We start from the raw sequence: 12,318 nt of genomic DNA, 5'->3' as shown, positions 1-12,318 counted from the left end.
CTTTCTGGCGCAAAGTGGGCGATAAACAAACAAGAGAGAAAAGCCGATCAGCTGATCATTGATCAGTTTCATGATTGAAGTAGCAACAGGAGAGGGAGGGGGAGAGAATGAGAGAAGAGGCAGCTGTGCAGCATAAAGACAGAATAAATCCAGCTTTGTGTCTTTTTTCCATTCTAGCTGAAGTCCGGGACAAACCGCGTCTCTTCTCAGCTCAATACGAAACGCGTAATATTTTCTCTGAATGAGGGACCATTCCATTTTTTTAAGGAGCCGTTGGCAACTCTACTAACCTTATGAATAAAATAAAGTTCACTATCAGTAACATCATAGCACCCACCCAGCTGTATAAAAACTCCAAGCTGGCTAGAACGCAGTATGAGTTATTGCAACTGACAGTAAAAAGTCAGCAACATGAAAATAAACTCCACCTAAACTTGGTTTATATCTGACCCAGATAGACTGCAGGTCATAACTTCTTACCTGAAGTTCAGTTCACCTGACACTCGGACTGGTGGCTGCTTCGGGTCTCTCCTCCTGCCTCCCCTTCCCTCATCCACCTGTTGCCTCTGTGGAAGCCCCGTCATAGCCACCACCAAACAACGGAGTTATTGCTACACATCGACCTGCATCTGGCCAATCCACCACCTCTCATTGTTCATGCCATTACAAAAAAAATAAAAAATAAGTCACTGGGGATATGCCCGATGGCCAGTCCAGCTATGTTAACCTGCAACCAAATCTGCAGCTCCATACAGCAATGTTACGACTTAGATTATATCTTATAACTCATAACTCTTATGTTAGCTGCCCTCAGTAGCATACTGTCTGAAATATTCCACAGCTGCAATAATTCTTTAAGTGTTATTTTTTTCCTTGGTATTCTAATTTCACCGAAGTTTACTAAACTCAACAAACTTGATATTACTTACCGGGACATTTATTCTGTCCTCATTTTCTTTCACCGAAAAATTGTTTCCTGCAGTGCCATCTTTCGCGCTTGGCTCTCCTACCTTTGCTAACGTGATGCGCATAGCGCAGAAGCGATGCTGCATTCACTTACACTCGGATATCTGAGCGTCACCGTGAAAACATAATCGGACATTTGATATTTGATTGAATTTTATTGTTTTGCCTTTGGGGTGGCACCTGGGGTGGCCAGTCTGGTTTGGGGGGTGGCCTGTGCCCCCCCAGGCCACCCCGCTGGACACGCCATTGGTCGGCATATGCTGCCATCAGGGTTTCGGCCTCAAGCGCTGTGAAATACGTCGACCGCACCTTCTTTCCCTCCGTCTCCATGGTGACTCGCTTGATCTGTGCTCCACTGATCAGGGCTTTATGTATCCTCGTGCGCTCGCTTAACTTGGGGTTGACGCAACTCCGCGTTGATTGAACTGATTGTTATCAGCCTTTCTGAAACCGAATATTCCGAGTTGGACAGTTCGGGGTTACTCAACCCTGAGTATCATTTTTCACTCTGAGTTTTCTAAACCGGCTTCCTGAAACAGGGCCCAGGTAATCATTTTGGGTTTTTGACTGTTGTGCTCCTTTGTGTTGGTCACATGTTACTTTTTGTGTGTTCAGTGTGGCAACTTCAAATCCTCATGCCCATCCATGCTTAGAGATGCCAACTATAACGTGAACACTGTGCTTCTGTTAGCTTTAACTTTTATTCCAGGTTTGTGGGTCAAGGACCTGAAGGCTTCAGAGGGGCTTTTAATAAATTTAGGGGTCCTAGAGGAACCCTTTTAAGGGAGGAGGTGTTACGTCCCTCTGCAGCCTCTAATCTGCTCGGTGTGTTCAGCTGGTGCTAATTGGCCACACCTAGTCAAGTGTGGATAAAAGCATACCTGAGGCAAGCGTCCGGGGAGCTCACTTGTCTTTGCCTTGGTGGCATCAGCCATTTGAGCCAACCTGCTATTCCATTTTAAGATAAAACCTAGTGATGGCCAAATGAAGCTTTCCGAAGCACTGAAGCTTGTATTGAAAAACGGTTCATTACTCGAAGCTTTTCAACACAGTCCTCTCCGGTGACATCTGGTGGTGAAAATTTTGAAGAGCAGCTTGAATCTGCAAAATAAAACGGACTGCTCAATTATCAGTGCTCACTCAAGAGTGGAGTTCTCTCTGATATTGGGCCACCGTTCCGTTGCTTTGAACATGTAATTGGTTTTGTTTTCTCGATTGGGGGGCTGAAAAAAATGTAATGCGTATTTGCGTAATACATTTTGATCAATAAACTTTCCCTATTTAAACATGCACTATGGTGGCCTTTCTTTGCTCATAACTCCTTGATGTTGGTAAATACAATAAGTGAGCAATATATATAATATACATATGATAATGCACAGCACATTATGGAGTATGCCCCTGCTGTGAAGTCCTGCCTCCATCTACTTGTCGTTTAATCACTGGACAGCTGGACAGGTTCATACAAAATATTAGATTAGGCCAATTGTCCTATACATATTTTTGACCTAGGGGTGGGATTGATTGTGAACTGGAAAGGGAAAATGCTTAGGAAGCTGAGTATGGCTGCATCGTCACTGATTTGTAGAATCATTTTGATTCGATACAGGATCCGATTCAATTTGATTGGAATCTGGAAAGTTTTGCCTCAGTCAGAAATATTACAATTCTGGTCATGTATCAGTATATATCCATAATTTCGTATCTATTAAAAGAAAGCTGACACATGTGAGACTTAATTAGAGATGTAAACAGAGAGTTATGAAACCTGCAGCTGCAGAAGCCAGCGAAAAAAAAAGAGGCAAACACAGCGCGGACCTGACGACACACCAAAATCTGATTCTGACGCGTCGGGTCCGCGCTCTGTGTTTACGTTTGTATGCAGAATCCGTAAACCTGCTCCCAGTTACTGTTTTAGCTGTATGGTGTTTGACGACATGTTGTGAGGTTTAACCTGAGATGCTGGCGTTTCAGGCATAATAACGTTAATTTACAAATCGACACGGGATTTTAATGAATCAATATCACTTTATTCAATTTAGCATGGATTGTAATCAGAAAAGCGATAATCAAAACCCACCCCTAATCAAGAACTTGCAAAGTAAAAACATGATCTATGTAAGGTAGCCCTTTTGTTATTTACATTTAAAAAGAGGATTAGTGTTACTGTGCGCTGGCTGAGTCTGTTTCTTTTCTTAGAAATAGTTTATATTTTAAGGAGACACGGGAAAATTGATATTTCAGTTTCTTCCCCAATACATTCTCGCTATGGTTTGATTAATTATCACATAATTAAGTCAGCTGTTATATTTATACAATTAATTATAGGATATTGTCGTATCTGACTTGAAATATCTGATTCTGAAACAAACAAAAAAAAAGCAGGAAAAAAGAAGGAGGTCATTAAAACTAAAGAATGTGCTGCAGATTTTTAAAAACATCTAAAGCAAGTTTTGGTGCTTAGGAGAATATAAAGAGAAAGTCGGACCACATGGGATTAAATTTTAAATGATCGATAATATTGACTGAAAAATCAATAATGCAAGAACAGCAATATCTCACGAGTTGACCCAATGTTCTGAATACAAATCTGTGCGTCGACAGTTTGGTACTTGTGTCTATGTCCATTTACTTCATGCTTGATTAAAGGTTGCTGCATACTGCTATGCCGTACATACAGAATAAGCAAAAGCCACAGGTACTCTTCATCTATACTTTTGAGTGTGTAGTTGGTGATTGCTATGCTTAATGGTCTGTCTGTGCGGCATTGATGAAAATACTTTATTTTGCACAAGCTAGATTAGTTTTGCAAGAAATGTATGATTGCAGTGTAATTTAACCCAGGTGATAAGGGCTCAATTAATTGTATTATTCATCATCTACTGATTTGTATGTTTGCACAAATCTAAACTGTTTTTAGCAGCTTATAAATATGTCTGTGACCCTGTCAAGAGAATGTCACAGCTTTCTCACTCCAGCATGAGCTTTCTTCCGTAGTGACAGTGAGGAGGAAGGAGCTGGTAAGGAAAATTAATAAAAAGATATTCATTTTAGAAGTAAGGGGCTCTTCTGGGACTAATTTTGAACAGTGACATGATATGATATAATGATTCAAAACAGAAGCAGAAATATGCGGCAACTACAACTACGACAACTGGCATTGGCTTACATCGTTATAGACTTCACTCATAGACTCACAGACTTCACAAGATTTTGCAACAGAAGAGATAAAGAAAGAGAGGTTGAGGGAACTTTACTCTTTAACTCCCTCTGTTTCCTTGTTTCGCTTAGACCCAAAGCAAATCTAAGCCAGGAGACCTCTTGTATTCTGGCCAAGAATAGAAAAGGAAAGAGTGATGAACAGAAGAAAATGTGTGTAGAGCTCATAAATCTGATCAAGATGTTGTTTCCATTTGTTACGACCCGGCTCAAAAGCCACAACATAAAAAAGGAGATGAATACCAGAGTATGGGTGAGAAGAGGTTTTATTAGTGATGGCCCGCTTGAAGCTGACGCTCCGGAGCGTGTGTCGAAAAAAACAACACACTGGTTCAGAAGCACTGTGTCGAGGCTTGCTTCGTTTGGCAAAAGTCACGTGACCAGTGACGTCCGAAGCTTCATTACGCACGTAACTGCTTCGGTACCTGATTCAAACGGATATAAGGAAGTGAATCATCCACGGGATTCGTGGAGTGTGTTGATGGTGACAGATAGCGACGAGGTGATCATTCCACTGACAGATATGGAGTCAGCGAGGAAGAGAGGACGTTCTGGCGTGTGGGAATATTTTGAGTTGATTTTGCTCAATTCATTTTATCTGCCGAAGTGAAAAACTTGAAATGTCCAAAATCATGTTTTCATAATGTAAATATCATTACAGCATATGACTTTAGGAACACTTCCATGTGAATTAAAGCTAATGAAGACTACAACAATGTATTTGACACTATACGTACATTACATTGCTACACAGTTTAGAAAATCATTTTGTTTATTGTTTTTAGGTGATAGTCTGCAGGACCCAGGAATACCTGCATATCTACCAGCTTGCAGTGTGGTTCCTGCACTCCACAGCCTCTTCTGTTCCATGCAAGTGGATTTTCTCCAGGGCAGGAGAAACTATTTCTAAGAAAAGAAACAGACTCAGCCAGCGCACAGTAACACTAATCCTCTTTTTAAATGTAAATAACAAAAGGGCTACCTGACATAGATCATGTTTTTACTTTGCAAGTTCTTGATTAGGGGTGGGTTTTGATTATCGCTTTTCTGATTACAATCCATGCTAAATTGAATAAAGTGATATTGATTCATTAAAATCCCGTGTCGATTTGTAAATTAACGTTATTATGCCTGAAACGCCAGCATCTCAGGTTAAACCTCACAACATGTCGTCAAACACCATACAGCTAAAACAGTAACTGGGAGCAGGTTTACGGATTCTGCATACAAACGTAAACACAGAGCGCGGACCCGACGCGTCAGAATCAGATTTTGGTGTGTCGTCAGGTCCGCGCTGTGTTTGCCTCTTTTTTTTTCACTGGCTTCTGCAGCTGCAGGTTTCAAAATGCCTCATAGATGTGCAACATTGAGTTTCTCTAACAGCTAGAGAGAATGGACCAGTGAAATGTAAGTGGAAATGGCCATTCAGTATCATGTTATGTACATCTATCCGCTCCTGTAGGATGGTGTTTAAGCAGTTTGTATGAATCCACATCATTTAGAGTTATGAAGCACTTTCCTAAAGATGCGAAAATGGACAGAAGGAAATACTCACACTCGACACAGTGTCAAGCATTATTGACGGTATTATGTTGTGTATAAAATTTCTTTTGAACATTCTGTGTCATGTGCATTGTGGACCTTTTTTTGCATTTTCACACAATTTGAATAAAACAAGCCCGTTATAGGTAACTGGGTCAAGCAAGGTCAACATTCTGAGGTCATCAGTACAAATCAATCTTCTATCATTACGCCTGTTGCTCTTTTTTCACCTTTCTCATTGATATCAACTGACAAGTGCCAGCGATGCTTTTGTGGAAACTACATAAAGAATAGCAATCACATCTCCGTGAATGACTGTCCTACTTTGGTAATGCTTAATGACCTCCAAATTAAACTTCACTCCAATTATTGAGGACATTGATGAAGTGTCTGATACAATTATTACAACCAAACTTTTCGCTGCTCTACTTTTTCAGACAAGGATAACGCTGCTTCATTTAGTGAGCTCAAGTATTATTGCGTTCATAATTATTATACTATGAAGGGAAATTACTTTGACTCATCTAGGCTAAACCAGGTCTGGCAACAAAATTCACTTCACACAAAGACAGCTGAGAAGCTTTGTTTTGTTTTTGTGATTTTTTTTTTTTTTTTTTTTTTTTTTTTTGTGTGTGTGTGGTTCAACAGATTCACGCAGCTCTGTGGATAAGAATTAATTTTATGTCATATACTGGTCAATTCCCTTTGCGAAATATAATTTCAAGGGATTTTCCATTTTTTGATTTTGCAGTAATAAATTCCTTTCTGCAGCATATCCAAAAGTAATGTCAATCTTAAATTAAAAATAAAGGCCTCCTGTGGAAAGCTGAGAGAGTTACAACTCAATAGAGAGTCTAATCAGCAACAGAAAAAAGGAAATTGGTGTGTGTGCGTGCGTGCGTGCGTGCATGTGTGTGTGTGTGTGGGAGGGGGTGAAGGAGTGAGGGGGGATGACTCCTTTCAAGGAGATGAAAGAAGAAAGAGAAAGAGGGAATGGGGAGATGAAGAATCAGCCATTGTCTTGAAATGTGCCCCATGCAGAGTTTGTGATGGGCTGTTACTACATGGAGCAAGCTTATACAGCAGGCAGACCCTGAATCAAATATGAAAACCAATTCTACCAATGCAACTTCCACACTGACGCTGTCTTTATCAAAACTCTGAGTTCTTCATTCAGCTCACAGAGACAGACTGCAACATTATTATACGTGCTGTCAATACTTTTATAATCCAGTCTTTCCTCATATAATTTCTTCAGCTTTAGGTCAGTTAAGACCAAAGATTACCTTCTGATGATGACAGTAGATGTAACTTCAAAGCAAAAAACAACATGTATATATCTAAGGAGTGAATTTAATGAAAAACTTTTAAAGCATTCATTTCAGATCTTACTATGGAAGCAGAGAGCTGCCACGCAGACAAAAGAAAAATAGAGCTATATCACATTATAACATGAAAGCGTTATTGTTCTAACAATATCCTTTTCATGTTAGAACAACATAATCTCACATTATTACAATATACATAATTATCACGTTCGTACAATATAATATTTATATTGTAAGAACGTAAAATGTTTTTGTTATAATGTGATAATTATGTATATTGTAATAAAGTGATATTATGTTGTTCAAACCTGAAAAGTATATTGTTATATTGTTGTTGTTTTCACGTTATAATGTGATATAACCCGTTCATGTGTTACGCCTGTCTATGCGTTGTGTTCTATGAAAGTAAGAGTCAGGAGACACCAGTGGGTCTTTGGCTCTTTACTGTACATCTGCAACACAGAAATAAAGGTCTGAGCTGTGTGTGTCGTGCGCCTGCATTCGCAAATAAGTAACACATTTGCTACATGTAGCTTTATTTTTCTTTTGCCTGTGAGGCAGCTCTACACTTCTGTATGTTACTTTCATTTTCTCTATGAAACAATATTTTCTTTATGGTTAATAATATAGATTTTCGTGAAAAACAAATACAAGCCCAACATACAAAACTTAGAGTTAAAGTAGTCCATTTTTCAGGTTTGTAGCTTGAAAATCTCCAGTGGCTTTCCCTTCCTTCTCTGACAGAAATAGTTATAGGCTTCTTAATAAAGTTTGGTACTAGGTTCAATTTGACTGATTTAATGAGCTGTGAGTTTTAAGTGCTTTGCTGTGGGGTGCAGATTTTCTGTCACCATGTACTCTTGTTCATTTAGCAACTTTTAAGAACTTTTCTCTCTAACTTTTTCTTTAATAGAAATCTTAATAACCACATGAAAGCTTCACTTTTTTGTGTTAATGTAATTCTGCTCTGGATTATGCAGTAAGCTCAAACGAAGCTGTTTTATAAAATGATGCAGATTAAACATTTCATTCAAAAAAGCTCTTTAAAGGAAATAGGCCAGCAATTCAAAAAAACAAAATGTAAAAAAAAAACCCACAATGTTTTACCAGGAGCAGTTTCAACTGCTGCTGCTGCAAACTGGACATAAAGTGAGAGGTAACTTCAAAAGAAAGCCAAAAAACAAAACGGCGCTTCAAATGCAAATTACTTGAATGTGATGTATAGAATACTACAAATTCTAAGCCAAGCGTCTTGTTGCTTTCATTTAGACTTGCTGTTATGGACTGCACAATTCTGTGAGCTGATTCTTTATAAACTCCAAGCAGGAAAAACACTTTACAATATCTATCATTTGCCCACGCATAATCATACAGCCTGGTTCAGGTTCTCTGAGAAGAAGGCAAGCGCACAAACCCACACAAAAAAGTCAGGTTGATGTTTATGCTGTATATGCTGGATTTCAGCACTATTTATTTAGTCTTTATTTCTTGCTTTTAAGACAAACAAAGCACACTTGTTTCTAGTTTCTCTAAAACCTTTAGGAGTAAACTTGCTCATGGAGGAGTAAGCAAAAATACGCACGTGTTTGTTTGCTTCCTATCTGTGCTATGTGTACTTGACCCCTACTGTCCTCTTCACAGTTTAGTTTGGCAGAATCTACTGAATGATGGTTGTCTTTTGAATGCTACTTCACTTGTGTCACTCAGTGGATTCTTAGAAAACTGCTCGACACATTTGTCACACTGTAATGTGGTTGACCGTGTGGCATATGCAAGTGACCTTTGCAGCAGCACTTTTGTAGATTTAATGAAGCAGAGCATTGCCAATATCAGGATAAAACAGTGGCGTGCACTCTTAGCCGTCAGACAAGGACATAAACATAATACTTCATTGCTTTCCAAGTAAAGGATAATTGCTTACAAGAACATGCTTGTCATTCTCAATCAAAAAAATATGAGGTGCCGTAAGGGACATTATTACTGAAACGCTCTCACACACACTACTGAAATTTTAGCTCTCACACACACTACTGAAACGCTCTCACACACACGACTGAAACGCTCTCACACACACTACTGAAATTTTAGCTCTCACACACACTACTGAAACGCTCTCACACACACTACTGAAACGCTCTCACACACACTACTGAAATTTTAGCTCTCACACACACAACTGAAACGCTCTCACACACACTACTGAAACGCTCTCACACACACTACTGAAACGCTCTCACACACACTACTGAAATTTTAGCTCTCACACACACTACTGAAACGCTCTCACACACACTACTGAAATTTTAGCTCTCACACACACTACTGAAACGCTCTCACACACACTACTGAAACGCTCTCACACACACTACTGAAACGCTCTCACACACACTACTGAAACGCTCTCACACACACTACTGAAACGCTCTCACACACACTACTGAAATTTTAGCTCTCACACACACAACTGAAACGCTCTCACACACACAACTGAAACGCTCTCACACACACTACTGAAACGCTCTCACACACACAACTGAAACGCTCTCACACACACTACTGAAACGCTCTCACACACACTACTGAAACGCTCTCACACACACTACTGAAACGCTCTCACACACACAACTGAAACGCTCTCACACACACAACTGAAACGCTCTCACACACACTACTGAAATGCTCTCACACACACAACTGAAACGCTCTCACACACACTACTGAAACGCTCTCTCACACACTACTGAAACGCTCTCACACACACTACTGAAACGCTCTCACACACACAACTGAAACGCTCTCACACACACTACTAAAACGCTCTCACACACACAACTGAAACGCTCTCTCACACACAACTGAAACGCTCTCACACACACTACTGAAACGCTCTCTCACACACTACTGAAATTTTAGCTCTCACACACACTACTGAAACGCTCTCACACACACTACTGAAACGCTCTCACACACACTACTGAAATTTTAGCTCTCACACACACTACTGAAATTTTAGCTCTCACACACACTACTGAAACGCTCTCACACACACTACTGAAACGCTCTCTCACACACTACTGAAATTTTAGTTCTCACACACACAACTGAAACGCTCTCACACACACAACTGAAACGCTCTCACACACACAACTGAAATTTTAGCTCTCACACACACAACTGAAACGCTCTCACACACACTACTGAAATTTTAGCTCTCACACACACTACTGAAACGCTCTCACACACACTACTGAAAAACCAAGGCATTTCAGTTGAACAGGAAGGCGTTTCAGTTAAACAGGAAGGCGTTTCAGTTGAACAGGAAGGCGTTTCAGTTGAACAGGAAGGCGTTTCAGTTGAACAGGAAGGTGTTTCAGTCGAACAGGAAGGCATTTCAGTTGAACAGGAAGGCATTTCAGTTAAACAGGAAGGTGTTTCAGTCGAACAGGAAGGCGTTTCAGTTGAACAGGAAGGCATTTCAGTTAAACAGGAAGTTAATTCTTGACAAGGAAACTGAAGGAAAAAGTGTTAGATTTCAAACAAACCACTACACAGATGTCTACTCAGCAACCTGTTAGTTAGGGGTGGGTTTTTATAATCGATTTATTGATTAAAATCGATTCTGGCTTGGATAACATGAAATCGATTCATTAAAATCCTGAATCGATTTTTTAATATAAATTTATTTTACCCGAAATCCCAGAATCTCTGGTGAAACCTCACAAAATTTCAACAACCACCAAACAGCTAAGACAGTAAATGAGAGCAGGTACGGCTTCTGCACAAAGACGTAAACACACAGCGCGGATCCGCGGATCAGAATCAGTGAGATGTCGCCTTTCTCACCCGACAGCACGGACACGGTCGGGGCTGAAAGCCGACAGCTCGCTGACTCTGATCTGTCGGCAGGTCCGCGCTTTGTTTTCACCCCGTTTTTGCGCCGATTCTAAAGCTGTTAGTTTTATCTCTCTCCAAACAATATTGACTGAACCAGCAGCAAAAGAAGATCCAAACTGCGCTTCACATAAACATCGTCATGAATTCCCTCACTGTTTTGCTTCCACCACGATAAAATCGCACGTCATGCACAGCCCTCTCTCTCTCTTTCTCTCTCTCTGTACTTCAAGAACAGTTTCCCGTCTAAAAATCTGTTTTCTGTATTATTCGCTTGCTTGTTAGGCACAAGTCTACTGTTGTTTACAGCGCAGTCGGCCGCTGTTTTTTTTTTTTTTCATTTTACATACTTCCGAAAAGAAAACCTAATTTCTGCCGTTCAATACTGAATAAATTTAAACTTTTTAAAATTATGCAAAATGCAAAACGTTAGCCGTGTCTCTAATAAAACCGCTGTAACGTCAGAGGTAACGTTCATATGTTAATGGTTTTCTTTCGTTTTTGATGTACTGCAGAATATTTTTTATAAAATCCCAGGCCAGGAAAACCACCTTCATGTTTTAATGTGTTTTATCTTCAGCTACTTTGACACAAAGGCATCTGCTGTGATGCTCACACCTTTGATAAAGTCTTGCGTGTGTCAGCTTCCTTTTTTTAAATACAAAAATATGTAAATGTACTGATCTGAATTATAATATTTCTGACTGTCAAAATTCCCCATAATCAAATCGAATTGAATTGAATCGAATCATGGAACAAATCGATTCTGGACCTTAGTGAGACAGCTGCATTACTTAACAATATATTAGCCTCAGCACAAGTCAAAATTTAGAATAGCGGGAGACGTGCATTATCCTGGTTATTTTTTTGGCATATGTGCTTTTTGTCTTTTTTTAGCAAAGAAAAATATCTTAAAATCATCAATAAAACCAGGGAGAGAAGGCTTAGCGTCCCTCCATTTAGCACAATGGATATGATATTTACTCAAAAGTATTGTTAAGATATTCATTGTGTGTACTCATGTTGTACAGTGTTTAACTGCATTATGGTTACTGTGGTTTAACAGAGACAGTATTTTAGTTGCCACCACAAGGAGGCACTGTTTCATTGTAAGAGCACGGATGCTGGTCATCACGCCCCTAAGAAAAAAAAAAAGTATACCACAACGAAAATGGCACCCATGAGAAAAGTTTTGCCGCATGTTGATGAGGAATAAAGTTCCCAAAAATATTAAGGACATTTTTGCCTCCGTCGTCATTTTCCTTCGAGTTGATCGCTGTCGATGCTGCAATACTCAACAAGTATGATGATGTTAATAATGTCTGAGACATCCAATGCTAGATGATCCATATAAAAAAAATTATGATGTAAT

This window comes from Diplotaxodon limnothrissa, linkage group LG19 (assembly GCF_057381915.1).
Source record: "Diplotaxodon limnothrissa isolate DT_005_m linkage group LG19, D_limnothrissa_male_GT1.1, whole genome shotgun sequence".
Lineage (NCBI taxonomy): Eukaryota > Metazoa > Chordata > Actinopteri > Cichliformes > Cichlidae > Diplotaxodon > Diplotaxodon limnothrissa.
This window is presented reverse-complemented; position numbering follows the sequence as displayed.